At 38.0% G+C, this 15,318-nt stretch overlaps 1 long non-coding RNA gene across 3 annotated transcripts; it reads left to right on the top strand.

The window, feature by feature from the left end:
- Positions 1-1,984: 1,984 nt before the first annotated feature.
- LOC111266220 (uncharacterized) lies at positions 1,985-15,190 on the top strand. Of its 3 annotated transcripts, none has more exons than XR_015313348.1 (4): positions 1,985-2,221; positions 6,549-6,626; positions 7,432-7,471; positions 11,973-15,190. It is a non-coding gene; the product is annotated as an uncharacterized LOC111266220 (long non-coding RNA). The 3 variants fall into 3 exon arrangements; XR_002683939.2 differs by having other exon boundaries at positions 7,432-7,495; XR_002683938.2 differs by lacking the exons at positions 1,985-2,221; positions 6,549-6,626 and adding an exon at positions 6,809-7,132 and having other exon boundaries at positions 7,432-7,495.
- Positions 15,191-15,318: the final 128 nt, after the last annotated feature.

Here is a 15,318-nt window from a genome sequence, read left to right as displayed (position 1 = left end):
CGAGAGCAGTGACGAAGTAATGTAGTGACTGTGAGCCACGTCTGCCAATGCCTCCGCTACTGATGCAATCGTCAAATGATGTTTATGAATCACGACTATTTTTCGGTGGATCACTGCTCGTAAGAACTGTGTTGTCAGTGTCGTGTTTGTTCCCCCCGCTGTGATCACCTCTACAGATCGCTATCGCTGCCGTCACAGTGATTGTCGTCAGGTTTCTGATGATGCCTGCGCACATCGTCATACATAGTTTGTGTATTACACATACACAAATATATATAGATACACATGAAGTACTCCCGTATCCGGGCATAAATGTTCCAGTTGCTTTGTTAGCTAATGATGACGTTGCCATCAAGTGCGGGTCAACAAAACATGGAAATGGATTTGCTAATAGGCTGTTACAAGTGAACTGAGCAGACTCTGAAATTATACCAATTTATATTAGTCTAGTTGGGTTAGAATAATTATTTTTTAATGTATGTTGGAGGTACTATATTTGATCTTCGGCACGCTCGCCCCTGCGTTTTAGTAGTTTCCGGACTGACACATATATAGCATTCACGTTCCCATGTGTAATTTCTCTGTCTACCCCTTCTCAAAGAAAATAGCGAGATTTGCTTGCCTACCAGTTGCCCTTTTTGGAGCATGAATAGCTTGGTAATTTATATCACGGATTTAGAACAAAAGAATAAGCTGGTCAAAGCTAATTCTGGATATTCCTTTGCTCAGTGTTGGAAGTAATTGAGGCATAGCGATGCGGTTTTGCGTTGTCATAAAGTAACCGGACTGCGTACTTTTGATTGCCATACGAACAACCTACAAATCTCTTGAGGAACTCCACTTAGTAGACATTTATTATTCCATTTTCAGCGAATGTCTAATAGTTGCACATGCCCCTAATATCCATCGCTTTATATTCGAGCCTTCTTAACACTGCCACCGAACTCGATTTCTTTCTGAAGGGGGGTGATGCCGTCTTTTTGTCTGGTCTCTCTCTATTTCTCGCCATAGAAATTGACTGTGGCGAGCGTAGGCTCCAGGCAGATTTGTTGTTGAATAAAGTTCTGCAAGCAGCATGTGAAATACACGACACGCACTTCCAACTGGCCTGGTGTCAATTCACGAAAGATTAATTCTTTAGTTGGTTTCCATATTTTCAGTATTTGGGTTATAATTCTGTAACAGGTCACATGAGAAATGCCCTTAAACTTCAAGCTCCGCTTTTGTTAAAAGCTTTCTCGATCGAAGCAACAGGCCTTATTGTTCTCGTCACGACATCTGGTCAGCTCGCTGGTCTTCAGTACTTAAGTGTCTGCTCCTAAAACATGCAGACATCGTGCTTTCGCTTAAGGTGTCCTTGTCTACTTTCTTCACCAATTTTTGATAAATCTTCAAACAAAACCTTGGATCGAAAACTTGCCACTGATTTCTAATTTCCGAGACCAAAGGATGTAGTTCCTTCTTAACTTACTTTCTAGGAGCGCACTTAACAGACTTTCTTCCACAAGTTTGTAGAAAATTGGAGTGTTTATCAGCGAAATTTCGTCTGCCAGTGGCGCGTAATTCAAAAGTTATTCAGTTTCAAAATCCGCCGGATTTATATGTAACAGCATCGTATTTTTCAACGTCTGCTTTGTTCTTTTCCCTTATATCGTAATACAGACGCGAACGAAGGGGCAGGGACGACAACATAACTAGTTTTTTCATACCATATATATATAGAAGTCAGCGGTATCGATGTAAGCCACACTACTGTTACCGACAAGGAGTCACGGCGGTGATACGAGGAGCCCAAAAGGTCCAGTTCTGTACTATTCGTTTATTCATCCATCCGCAGGTTGGGGTCGGTGTTTTTTTACGAATACCTACTAACATTTTAAAAGAGTAAGTAAAAAGATGAAAATGTATCTAAGAGCTGGCTATAAACGAATGGATGAATTTAGCTGAAGCAGACGTCAGTAAAATTTGTCAACTCGGTCGCAACTGAAACACTCGTTGGGAAGACTACAAAGAATAATCAAACGCCGCAGCAACAATGATATAACGACACGCAAATGTTGTTACGCTTCTGGGAGTTGCCTGCCTGGCCGTGTCGAATATTATTATTATTATGAGACTGACAAAAATTTGTATAGCGGTGGCATCCGGAGATGAGTACGCTATCATATCGGTGAAACAACGCCCGCCTAAGATGCTTCTAGCAGATTGCCAGCCCGCATACGTAAGCCATCATCAGCTAACCGGGGGGTATAATCCTATGATTCAATGAGAATGATTCAGTTGAAAGATGGGGCACTGACGGCTGAAAGTTACATTGTGTGTTGATAATACTGTGCCTAGATAATACCCTGATAACTTTAATTGGCGAGTTTTCGTTACTTTGTTAGCGTTATTATGAGTGCACTACATTCGCATGGATACTGGTGAAACCCAAGCTGATATTGGACAGGATTGTATGTATACAAAGCTAAATATGGCAGAGCATGATCGCTCTGTTATTTGGATATTTATTTATTTTTAAACCAGTATCATCTATCAAGATTTCGAAAGCAGATATCAGGCAATGCTTATGCATGAGGAGTTACGAGTATTTCAACTATTTTATTCCACGCGTATTCCCTCTTTCCGTTCTGATACCGTAACAGGATTTTCTACTTACTATTCTAACAACGGATTTTGTGTCTATAAAAAAAAGAAAACTTTAATACACTATGATGCTTATTCTGAAAAAAATCACGATGTGCATAAACTTATGCATATCTTGCACCCTTTTGAGCGCAACCTCACCATGAAGCTATTAGCATTCTGTTAATAAATAAACTTAATATATAAACAAAAAAACAACTAAGGCATATCGTAGCCTGCTTGTCTGTTCCGGCTTCCTAAGGCGCTAACTTTGAATGCTTATCAGCCGTGATTCTAAGTGATAATGGAAAACTCAAGTCTACTATCGCCTACATACATAGGTGCATCAAACGATACCAGTTTAGATGCTTTACGCTAACCAGCTATTGCCAAAATGTTTACAGGAGTGTTTCGCAAGCCTGTTACGTCAAATGCTATTTCCTTGATGTGCTTCTTAAAAGCTGGTACCGTTCGTCATGTTTTGCTTGAACAACCATTTAAAATGACTTTGTACGCCTAGAATAAGGCAAATCAAGGCAATCAAACTGTTGGATTAATTAGATCCACCTCCCTACAAAAAAGAGAACCACCGTATTTACGCGTAGATATTAGATTTCTAACGCACGCTCTGTTATTGTCACGCGTTACAGCTAATCTTTTATGTAACTATTAGATGTAATTACTATGTTTGTCGCTAAACACAAGTAATAACCTGCCTAAGTCAGGATGCAGATATACACTTTGGCTTCCCAAAGGCCGCAATAACGTCGATGAAAACACTCCTGGACAAACAAAGCGCTGTGGAAGTTGGGCTACATGCTATGTACGAGCTCATTATCAGGTGGAATTTTCATTATATGAGCAGTAAAGGGCGCGTTGTACGCTTTACTCTAAAGCCTAAAGTATACGTATAGGTGGTCGAGATACGAGTGTGGGCCTTTCAAAAACCTAAAAACTTCCTAAAAATCGAAAATCATAAAGCTTGGATGATTACCAGCACCATGAGTACCGGCTAGAAATCCGATTTAATCGAGCATCGAAGCTCTACCCATTATGAACTCGACTGGGTATTGCATATTTGCGGCAAACTGTATCAAATGCGCTTTCAAATATTTATGCTATAGTTTACATAATTATTATCATTCTCCTCTTTAATATAATCTGTATTTATTTTGTAAATTTCAGTCAAACAGAATATTTTCTAAACGTGGTAAATAGTGCTCTTCTAAAAGGTGGTACGCTTGACAGTCAATAACGTATTACAGCAGATTATAATGCAGATAGCCGCTGAACTATATCTCACCGAAGGCGAGCGTCGCCATTTTCTGTTTTGTTGAAGCGACTAGTCGATGCGATATTCCGATTTTCCGTAATGGCAACTATACTGCCGACCATATATGGAACAAAACAGCATCTAGAACAACCAATGTGAGTTTAAGTGATTATGTATGGGCACATAATGATAATTTAATTTTAGGACACAGAAGGCCTACTAGCCACGGGCCGAGCGACTTTGATGTTTTATCTGGGCACCAACGTCGTTCGAAATAATTGGATGAGCACGAAGAAAAGAACTTTAACCTTGAGCTTTAATTCATTTCTGCTTTTGGTGGAAAAGTATAAAAGAAATAATCTAGCTGAAGGGTACACGGCAGTGTTTTACATGGTTTGCCGTTTTTGAAGTTTATGAGCCATAACTGTGACTCAGTCACAATATTATAATTATTTGTTAATAAGCCGAGACACGGCCACCTGAAGGGCGCTTCAAGATATCATGCCATTCGTATCTGCCCTTTTTACGGTCCTCTGTCTTTTTCGTTCAAACCGTAGTAGTAGATAGGAGCATAGGTAAGTGATGCCATTATATTCAACTTAGTTGTTCAAAAGGTCGTAATTATCGTTTACGAGTTGCTGATTGTTACCGAAGACTTGGACTCGAAAAAATGGGTACGTCTGATAATAAGAATAGCACTTTTACCTTCGTCATCTTACATTCTGGATCAGTCGAAACAGGCCTGCTTAGCTGTGTCAAGTATTACAGGGAACCTACACGTATTTGAATTTGTCTCCACAACGGTTTGTTATGTTATTATTTGTTATGCAAACATAGCATTCTCGACCTGATAAACGCACTTCACTAGGCTTTCTGAGTTTGACAAGGAATATCTTGAGTCAATTTTGATAAATTTCCCAGATAAGCCTGTATCTTTTAGATGTCGAGCTTTCATTGAATGCGCACCATATTTTCTTGCACCATTTTTGACAGCGATAAAAATCAGTGCCAAAAATTCACTCGTTATTTCCTGAGATACCTGTCATTGAAATGTTAATTCAAAATAGAATTTTGCGATATGGGTGAACTAAAGACAAGGGCCTTGTGAAGCGAAGAAGCCGTTTTTATCGGTATGTGAAACATGACTATTAGAAAACGAAAAACACTAGAAAAGAGGGCCAAGCAACAAAAGCGGACATTAGCTCCCGAAAAAAATAAGTAAATCAGTCTGCAGAATTTAACAGGACCGACTATTTCTAATCTAATTTTAATATGCCTGCTATTTAATATGTCTGCATGATGTTAAAGTCTGTATATTTTAGTCTGACCCAATGGATGTCCGCTGAAGGCTGTAATTATGTTGGGTTTATGTTTGAGTATCTATCTTCTGATACGTTGGCTAGGCAAACTCATCTCTTTTTTAGCAAAGCAATGTACGCACATCTTAGGTCCTCTTCTTTACGCACATCGAATAATATCATTACAGGACTTTTTTAAATAAGGACATATGATCTGCTGCCGTTTAGCAAGCTTAAATTGATCGGCTGCGTTTACCCCAAAATCGCGTATCTACAAACGTACTGAATTGCTAACGGGATTGGTCTCTGTTTGACCCCACATGCTGGATAGAACGTCTATATTTTCTATAACTAACAATAATAATCGCTCATATCTGATATAGATGGATAGGCTGGCTACGTAAATAGTCGTTTTTCTTGCGTTAAAGTCTGTCCATTATTCTTACTCTTGCCGTACTACATGCAAAAGAAGTTCGATTGCATTGCGGTTTGAGGTTATAATTATACTATCCTACTAAATGAAGCTTATTTAAAAGGACGGGTTATATTACAAATTTAATCGATTGAAAGGGGCTTTGAGGCGTCAGCGCAACTTCAAAATCCACGCTTTATGAAGAAGGGCCAATATGCTTGTGACTTTTAATTCATCTTCCTAATAATGATCAAGTCAGTAGAAATAGCTTTTGACAAAACATATCATCTGACACAGCTTTCGTGTAGTGTTAGAAACAATCACTACCTGCGCCTAGAACCCTTGTCCAATTTACTTGTCGGCCTAAACAAAAGTAACATTGTTCACTGTTTTTTAAGCGGTGTATTTATCAAGCTACATCATTCCAGTGCCGGACAGGATATATTGAAACACTGAAATGCAGATCCCATGCTTTTTTTCCCTCTTTGCTCTATTTTTTTCGCCCAGATCTTTGTTTTTCTATGCCCTATCCTTGCGATATATACAATTAAAAACAGTGTCGGCGCCGATAATAACAACTGCGACACGTGCAGGTTGAATGGTAAATCTATTATAAATTAGCAATCATACCGAATAATTGTCGTTATATATATATATATACGTAGGGTGAACGAAAATTTTTCAATCGGTTGGACAGTCTACGTTTCACGTACGTTAAGGTAGCTAGAAATATGCAAATTATTTCAATAGGGAGCAGATTTGACCGTACAGCACATTTATAACAGGGATTCTTTTTTCAAATTGTTTAAAGCCTTTTGATCTACTCAGTGTATATTTAGACACACCTAAATAAATATTTCCTGCATATACATGCTAGTAGTGTTAATAAAAAAAAATCGCACCTATTTTGTTATTGGGTCTATGCGTATGTCGTTTCCAGGTGGTGGTGGCGCTAGTGGTGAAATTTGTATATCGCTAAACACATGCTCCGCTGTTCACAAGCCTCCAGCGATGGTCGGTCAGTATTAGGCCAGGCATCTTTCTACTGCCGTTCGTTGACGTGGGGGCAATATAATAATAGAAATAGTTCAATGTATATACATTGTGACGGCGGCAATATTCGAATCGGCGCCGAGCCCATCCAGCCTTGTGGCGGTCATGCCATCGTCTCACTGCTTTTTTATTGGGTAACCTCGTGGCGCGTCACAGACGGTCGCACGCTATCACTATTCTATCTGTAGAATATACAGTAATAACTGTAGTTTTAGATATAGTTTCAGTTTGCTGTAATCATGGTGGCGGGCACCAGAACACCACCGGAGGTGGATAGTGAAGTCACCAGCAGACGTTCACACCCAGCGATGTCACGCGCATTTTCTTTCAACGTTTGTGTTTTCACATAGAAGTTGATATGTGTAAACTGTGTGAGCTAGATACATGGTAGTCTTTTATCTCTGGCTATGCACAAGTGAAGCAATGGGTACTTTTGCGAAGCATTGTTCGCTCTAGATGATCGTTAAGGCGGTAATTGTTTATGTACTTTATAGCTTAGACTTACTATACCTATCTACGTGTTAAAAAATTATCTGAAATTTACCAGCAGTAGCGGTTAGCAGCATCAGAAAACATGTTTCTACCTTTATTCCAGTTTAGGTACGAGTAAAGTTACAAAAGTAATACTGCTTTATTGAACAATCGTGCTATAATGCTAAAAGTGCATATTGAGATTCTTGAAAATCAAGTTCGTCTCGTCGAACTATATAAAATTCAACTCTAAGCAATAAATGTTAATGAACCGACCGAAAAATTCTTATGAATTTCAGTCACCTGTTGGCTAAACTGAACTCAACGATACGCTGTGAGGTGAATACAATTACACTTATCTGGGTATGTTTTTCTAAGAAGAGTCAAAAACACTGGACTGAGAACATTCGCGTAAAATAAGAAACTCAAATAAGAAAATCAGTTATTTCTAACATGACGCTGCGGTGTGGCAGGGTAGGCGGGGCAACTAAATGAATAAATTCATGAATCAGTAGATGAAAAGCCCGTATCATATTTAACACATTAAATGCTATGAGGTCAAGAGCCCAAGCAGAACGTAGTACCGTATCAAAAGGGCATGCATATTTGGTACTATTTGTTTAATTCAATCGCCACCTGCAGCATACTGAATATTGGGGCATTTTACAAACGGAGTTGAGCCACTAGCGAGTAGTTGTCAACTAGAATAGTTTGAGATGCAACGCCCCCAGAAAGTATTATAAGATCACACAGCAAATCTGAACGCACAAATAAATTTTCTGTGTACGCATTGAATTTTATAGTAAAAAGTGTGACTTCTCCGAAGCGGTACACATTTGAAACGTTTCCTTACTTTATTGGTAGGCATATTGCACATATATATGCGCGTTAAGTGATTCGAACCACCAACGTCCTGGATTGAGCATCTTGGTGCTGTTTTTCGGCCAATTGCGCCATCACTGGCTTTGTCACTAGAACTATGTAAATGAATAATACGTATTGATATCAAAGCTTACGAAAACATCTCAAACTCGATATAGAATGTTGATTGTTTGTGTTCTTATCATTTTTGTGCTGGTATCTATTCTGGTATGCTTGCATTCAAATTGACGGAAGGTGGATAAATTTGCCAGCCTCTGCACGGCCCGTTAGATCAGTCATAAAAGTCAAACATAACAGAATTGTCTCTTGCATTGATGGAGAGTCGAGTATCCGCGTAATATGTGCTGACTGCTAATAGAGCTCGCAGTCCTATGCGGGCTCGTTGATATCAGATTTAGTCCATTAACAGACCCCTACACAAAAGTGGCGTAGGCTCGCATATACCTGCAGCATTACATACACATCATGATTACTTATTTTTTGATTATGAACGTATTTGTTATTCCAAACCTTTTTATCTAAAAGGGGTCGCAGTTTGACGTATAAACTTATTATGACAAAAAAGTAATAGAGGTGGCGGAATTTCTTGTATAGTTTTTACTGTGAATAAATATTTTGTCCGAAAGTATGTTAGCATTGTATAAGATGGCGGTTGAAATCCCGTATGAAACAGATTGGTCCCGTCGTATACGATTAAAGCTAGACTTCTACGTCGTTATAATATACGAACTCTCATATGATGAAACTTACTAACGTTAGATGTCCTTTACATATAGCGTTTCTTAATAGGAAACATTCCAGCTTTACGCAATGGCATAAAATTTGTGCGGTTGCTGTGCCCCTCGTGTATTCTGTGTTTCAACTCAAAGATGAAAAGAAAAGCATTGCGAACCAACCTAGCACATATGTCAAAGAGTCTGCGTCAAAAAGAAGCGTTGCCTTTTATTTCTAATATTAGCTGTGAGAACTCTAGACACGTACGCCGTCCGACTTGGCTCGTGAAGTTCGACATTCAAAAGCGCCTATACCGATATTATGTTCAGTTAATGTTTTGATCTACAGTTTTTTTCAGCTTTTATTCAGTCCTGTCTTTCCTGTTGGAAAAAGACAACTTTCAAAAGAAGACGCTTCACTCGGATTACGTTCGTACGGAGCTCAAATCTAGATCAATTCGTGTGACTCTCTGGTCTCCGAGCCCCTTGCGCGCTGATACTCTTTAGCCTTCTATAGTGTTTGCATTTGACATGCCTGATACGAGCAAACAACATTGAAGTCTTTCACTAAATTCATGAATGATAAATTAGGCCCAACAAAAAGCCTGACTTTCTACTTCTAAAAGTTTACACTTTATGTAATCATTAAGCCTATAAGTGCTGTCTTCATATTTTGTAACGAATTGCTCTGTTTGAAAACAGAACGATAGATGTTTTATAACAGCTTCGAGATTGAGGGTATCTAAGTGTTACCGTTGTTTTCAATATGTAGTACCTCTACATTGCTCGGAGTTATACATGCCAGCAGAAAACAATCAGCAAAAAAAATTATGTTGGCAGTGCTTAAAGAGACGAACAGAAAAGTAACGACGCGCACGTCAGACTCTGTATATCATATCGTTTTGCTTCAAGCGTTATTGCTAGAAGCAGTGGATTGTCCCCATGATGAAATAATGATCGTATACGAAGTCATGAGCCTTGTTAAAACCTAGATACGAAGCAGGGATTTAACAACCTTATTTTATCCGCCACGGATCAAGTAGTAGTTTTGTTTGCTGTGTATTACCTAATCAATTAAAATATCATAGTTCCAGTATACTTAAACGTCAGTCATTAAGTTCAGTAAGTTTTGTGACGCAATAATAGATGTAGGGGTTCGTTTCTGATAAACATACGATGAATCTGCACCCGCTTTGATACAAGTCGTTCGTGCTCCATATTGGATTCTGTATAATGGTAGTACTGGACACCGTCTTGTGCCGATTCCCAGTAATCGTAGATAGAGTTGTCGTACACGCGAGCCCACAAATAGAAACGCGGGCAGTGCATTTAGGGAAGTCGATAATCAATAGGAAACCTAAGAACTATTCAAATGTGTTTGGGGCACTAGAACAATAACAAGTGGATTTTGAAGCTGCACGTACATGTGTTTCATCCAAACAAACTTCACAGTTTTTACATGCATGTACAAAAGTGCGCGATATGCCAGTTTTAAACAGTTTCTTTAGACGAAACTTTTTTTTCGGTTTTCTATTAATTATTAACTTTTTTAAGGTTTTCTATTATCGTGTACTTTTAGAGAACTTTTTTGAAAATTCACAAAACATATGCTAAAAACGTTTATATATCTTTATAGTCGTTCATGTACGTGGGATGCTTGAATATTCAAGCAGTATATAAATCATAAAGTTGATTTTGCTTTTCATGGTTGCACTATTTATTTTGTTACTGCTGCTTTCAATTTTTTTTTCTAAAGGGTAAAAACGCTACTGATTTATCAATTAATTAATGGAGCCCATTTGAACTATTTCAATTTATTCTATGCATTTTTCTGAATTATCACGTCTGTTTTCTTCGCGCGTTCAATCATTGTCTTGTCGTTTGTTCCGAGGCATACCGAAAATGTGCTATTTCACATAAGCGGCTCCTAAGACAATATAGAAATGCAGACGGCGTCTTGACATTTAGGCGACGACGGTAGCAATACTTGTGTGCTACGACAACAGAAAATGGTTTTTTTTTTCAGACTGGCTACAATATGACGGAAGAGAGTTCCCCTAATTTAGACGTAACTATGTCAACATGTGCACCTTTTATTTACGATAGTTTTATTTATTTACTAACGACCCTTTGTTTAATGATAGTGGACGAATGTTTTCGATGCCCAGCGGGGAGCGAGTACTGAGTTAAGGAACAAGCACATTTTTCATGATCATTATGCTATTAGTGACTTTTTAATGGGTGCAAGAGATTGTAGGAATAAATGACATGAAAAACAAGTAACTGGGCAAGCATTCTGGGCGTGTTGCGGTCGGGAACTTTTCAACATCTACAACAAGAAAGCCTGTTTTAATCATAGCACATAGCCTGTAGCAAATAAAGTATTGTCAGTATCTTATTCACATTGTAAATCCTCCAAAGGGTGAAGGCTAATTAACTATCGAAGGTATACAGAATAGTATTTTTGTGCTAGAACTTGTCCCTACTCTAGGGGACTGATAGAAGTACCTACCCGTTTTTAGTTCGCTTATACTGACCTGTTATCGCTGCTAATTGATTAGTACCAATTGTCAGATATTCAATGTGCTTTTACTTACATACGGGAAATAAGGGCCGAGAACCAGCGCACTGAACCCATAGTTGGACTTAACTAAACTGTGTAGAGGTTTACGATCTATGAATGTTGATAAGCGGCTTCGACTTAGCTTAAGGCTCTCTTAGCTACGGCCTGCAAATGCAATAGGTATATATATATACGTGTACATATATTTATGTGTGCATAATAACGTGTGTGTCTCACGAAGTGAAACGTAAGGCATTTTTAAAACACACCGAGCCAGTTATTAAGTTAGATACTAACGATAGGTGGCCTTTATACTTTACGTGTCACCTCAAATTTATTTAATGAACTAGTTAGATCTAAATGAAAGAAAAACCGAACAATTAGAAAATATATTGATACACGCCATGGATAGAACACGGATGATTGCATTCATCGTTCAGATATAACTATAGGCTCTCTTAAACTAGACATATTTTTTGGAACGGGTGTTACCTCCACGAAATTATTTTAAGGCTGTAACAATATAAACCCATTGTCAACGTCCGTCCTTCTGCTGACTGACACTATAGACAATCAATCTACTTTAAATACTGTTAACATATCACTAAACAAGCCTCTAGCCTCAACGTAGGTACTAGATACAGCCACTGTATATTTTTAAAATCGTCTATATTCCTTTCAGCTATGTACTTCTGGCGACACCACTTCCAAGAAGAGGCGGTCAACTTTATGGGGGAGTTATAGTATTGTTAACTCGGCCAGAAATTCTTTCATTATCGAAGCAATTTACTGCGCGCAGAAAGAAAACCACAACGGCAAAGCTGAAGACGCTAGGCTTAAATGACAAACTCAAATACGATAAGTTTGGGAAGAACTTTTTCAATTGAAGCATCAGGCCAGCACAGAAAGGTATAGTGTTTAGATCTATGAGAAGAACACAGCAGTACTGCTTCGATCTAAACATGTCAATATGAAAGGGCAACGGATTTCTTTCAACGCATAAAAACATTGTCGTTTTTTTTTTTGAATACGTTCACTGCTTAATCAAACTAGTAGAAAATCTGTTATATTCGGAATAACGTGGTGGAATAACAATGGTGCGTGAGGAATGTTCTGCTACATTCAGAATTTTAGAGATTAGACTGTGAATGAAAAGGCATACATTGGAAAAATACACATGGTCTTATATAAGGTACAGCACCTAAAAAAGCAAACTTTGTCGAGCTGTTTGTCGAAGCGGGCACATAGGGGCGACACGGACTGGGTGATAAGTGCGCAAAAAACCCTTCAATGCATTGCCATAGTAACTACAACTAACAGGCACATAGTCATGCTGGCTCAAATCCAGCGACGGTAAAAAACATTACTAGATTAATCAGAAACTAAGAAATTAAAAAAAGAGAAGGTATTAATATTACGATCAGTAGTTGCTTATATGGTTCGCACGCTGTTTCACAGCTCTGTTGGAAAAACTCTGGAAAACGATAGGACCCATTACGGTTAGGCTTGTAATGAGGCAAATCCTTGACGCTGATCGAAATGGCGATTCTGAGCGCTTGTTGAGACGAAATAAATAACCAACAGTGTTAAAAAAATTATTATCCTTATTTGTACTAGAAGAAAGCCTGTTCTCTTTAGAACAAAACAACAGATTTGCCATAGTGGAAAACAAACGTTTTTGCAATTTAGGTTACAATGATCTACAATCAAGCTTTTCCACGCTCCCAAAGCTTTTTCTTTGTAGTCTACGTTAATGTTAATTTTCATGCGACTTCTGAAAAGAACCGAGGGAAATTTCTGTAAAGCAAGCGAGTTTTTTAACAGGTTAAAGGATTTGAAAATTCACCAAAAATTATTTTTGATACAGCTGCTTTTTATGCGGAAATTAACTATAGTTTAGAAAAGGAAAATATACACTATCGATTAAGTGATCCAAAAAAGCTCTAACAGTTAGTACTTTTATGCTTTTTGGACTTTTTTGCCATCATGGTTCACTACATTTTTGGGATTTTTAGCCTGCTGTCAGCAAAAAAAATAGTTTTACTGGAATTTCCCGTATGCAATTTACTTAAGCGATACTTAAAAAGGTTCATGCCTGCCAATATCGCTCAACGCAAAATTAGTGCTAAAAAGTTACTGACGAAAACGACTGGTAATTGGTTTGGCCCAGAACTAGGACTGTAATCACGGTAGCTGGTTGTTATATTGAATAAACATGATCACTAATAATGGCACTTCTAGAGAATGTAACTTTTTTTGTTAATAGATCTGCTTTCATTTAGATGTAGTTTTAGAAACAAACCATGAAAAAGCTACCAATTTAGATGCCGTATTTTGTATACTTCTCTAGCATTTAGGTCCTGTCTTTTAGACCAATATGTATTGGTCGTATAGAGTGAAAACGATAAACCAAGTACACAATTGCCACGCTAAAAGTCTAGGATAATTTCTGAATGATTTCACTCATTTTTTAAGTGGGTGTAGCCTAGATTTGAAATTGCCATAGCGCGCTCGCCATTTCGAATCAAAAAAATTCAAAGACGTTAAATCAGAAAGGTCTGGTGCAGGTCTGCATTGTTTGCATATGAAACGATATTTTATTCCTTGTCTTTAGCAATTGAATAATAAGAGGAACGGATTCTCTATTTAGTAATGTGGGCACGATACAATATAATTTATTATAGTCATTCCTTGACTACCAAGCCGGCTGTTTCCGTTGTCTAACTTTGCAATCTTTACAATATCAACTAACCACGCATGAAGTTCATACGTTTACATAGGACAGTGTGAGTTATGAGAAGCTGGCTACGATATCTTACGATGATATGATGAACCATTTTTCACTTAACTTTTCAAACTTTCTGTAGCTCATATTTCGTAAGTTCCATTACTTGGAACCACTTTCGAAGCAAACACAGTTGTTGTCGCGTTATTATCGACCATCTTTAACAACACGCAGACGCTTCCCCTTACCACCTTACTGACCGTTTCGAGTCGAATAGTGTTGAAAGACCGTCTGCATTATTAGCGCCACACACTGCAAAGAGCCCGTGCTATCTATGTCTCGAATAAGGAAGCTTTCTCCTGTAAGTTTCCCTCTGAGAATCATCTACCACGTTTGGCTTCCATGTGCTAGAAGCACTAAAGCCATTGGCGGCCGGCACGGCGACGCAGTTTGATAGCCAACTGATTTCCGTCCATAGATTTTAGATCCGCCATTCGAAGTCAGATGCTATTGCAAACATTTTACAGCAAGTTGTTATCGAGTTATCACACCTATTGAAGCCTTGCCAGTATTTTATTAAACTTTGATACAATAAGTAAGGAAAGATAGCTAAATCTAACTGGCCCTTTTAAATAGATTAGGGTTTTTTTCATGCATATAAACGATTAGAGTATGTATTTACTTTCGTGAATCCAGTGTTTACATTTAACTTCGGATGTGTCATAGGTTCTACGGTTGAAAGCAGGTATTAAACGTATAATTTTATGTTAAATTTCACTGGGAACCTACGTTACCTTTGCCACTACTAACAACTGACCCCCGAATTTACCTTTTCGAGGAAACGTTAACAAAAATTCAACCAAGTATAATACAATAGAGGCTATTGGGGCACAGAAGAGAATGAATCAGATAAAGCAGTAGTTAGACTGACTGTGGCTTTTTGCAAGCTTGGTTTTCAGATACTGCATATAGCTATATCAAATAATGAATAGCACGTGGTAGAGTGCACCTTATTTTCTTATTATATTTGGTACATGAGATGTCTTAAGGAGACTCGCGTCAAGAACTTTGTGCAAAAGCGGCAAACTTCATAAAATAAAATAATAAAACTATAGGCATACATTTTGTGGCTGAAAACAATAAACTAATGGTAGTTATTATCATTACTGTTATTACATCTATATTTTATCAATTAAACCTGAGTTTATATAAAAAAAATATTACCTTTTGAGAATAGTACCTATGCAGTTTCTACGTAAATTCAAAGGCGCTCCTTCGCCTAAGCCTAGACAAAATTTAGTCA

This window comes from Varroa jacobsoni, unplaced genomic scaffold, assembly GCF_002532875.2.
Source record: "Varroa jacobsoni isolate VJ856 unplaced genomic scaffold, vjacob_1.0 scaffold_1065, whole genome shotgun sequence".
NCBI lineage: Eukaryota > Metazoa > Arthropoda > Arachnida > Mesostigmata > Varroidae > Varroa > Varroa jacobsoni.
This window is presented reverse-complemented; position numbering and strand designations above follow the sequence as displayed.